We start from the raw sequence: 1,280 nt of genomic DNA on the forward strand, positions 1-1,280 counted from the left end.
TTTGCTATTCACAAGGTTTTCCCTGGTCAATTATTTGAGAAGTGGACAGCCTCCTCCTTCTCCCTAGTCTGTCTCAGTCTATAAGCTAGGCTGATACCTATGCATCATGTGTATTCTTCTGGGTTAGAAACACTAGTGGCTCTGCCTCAAAACTCACATTAACACATCACCACAGTAGGACCGACCGACCGACAGACGAGTTTGCTTCCCTGTTGGAAACCTCTCGTACCACCCTTAACTGGGTCCCTGCGGCTGACTCCTCCTCTGTCCAGATTCCTAGGCCTTTTAATCCCCTTTCTCCCACTCTACCACCCTGCTGCTTTGGGCATGCCTGAGTTCCTCTCCTCACCTGGATCCCTGCAGATGACTGCTCCTCTTTCAGGGTTCCAGGCTTTTAATCCCCTTTTTCCTGCTCCCCCTCACTGCTGCTTTGGGTGTGGCTTAGTTCCTCTCCTCACCTGGATCCCTGCAGCTGATACATTGAACACCAGTGACTGAAAGCCAGAAGAATTGTGTGAGGATATCAAGAACATTATCCATGAAGAAAGCAAGAGATCACTAAAAAGATGAGAAAGGAAGAGAAGACCAAAATGGATGACAGAAGAGACTCTGAAACTTGCCCTTGAGTGGAGAGAAGCTAAAGCCAATGGAAGAAATGACAAGATAAGAGAGCCGAACAGAAGATTTCAAAGAGCAGCTTGAGCAGACAAAACCAAGTACTATAATGAAAAGTGCAAAGATCTGGAGTTTGAAAACCAAAAGGGAAGAATGCGCTCAGCATTTCTCAAGCTGAAAGAATTGTGGATCATGACAAATTGTGGATAACATTGAGAAGAATGGGAGTTCCTGAGCATTTGATTGTACTCATGAGGAACCTGTACCATGACCAGAATGTTGTCGTTCAAATGGAACATGGGGACATTTGCATGGTTTAAAATCAGGAAGGGAGTGTGTTAGGGTTGTATTCTTTCCCCATACTTATTCAATCTATATGCTGAGCAAATAATCCAAGAAGCTGGACGATCTGAAGAAAAACGTGGCATCAGGATTGGAGGAAGACTCGTTAACAACTTGAGATATGCAGACGATACAACTTTGCTTGCTGAAAGTGAGGATGACTTGAGGCACTTACTGATGAAGGTTGACGAATACAGTCTGCAGTATGGATTATGTCTTAATATAAAGACAACAAAAATCCTCACAACTGGACCAATGAGCAGCATCACAATAAATGGAGAGAAGATTGAGGTTGTCAAAGAATTCACGTTGCTTGGTTCTAC

The sequence above is a fragment of the Orycteropus afer genome, unplaced genomic scaffold, assembly GCF_000298275.1.
Source record: "Orycteropus afer afer isolate SDZICR_OR568_19922 unplaced genomic scaffold, OryAfe1.0 scaffold00228, whole genome shotgun sequence".
NCBI classification, from domain to species: domain Eukaryota; kingdom Metazoa; phylum Chordata; class Mammalia; order Tubulidentata; family Orycteropodidae; genus Orycteropus; species Orycteropus afer.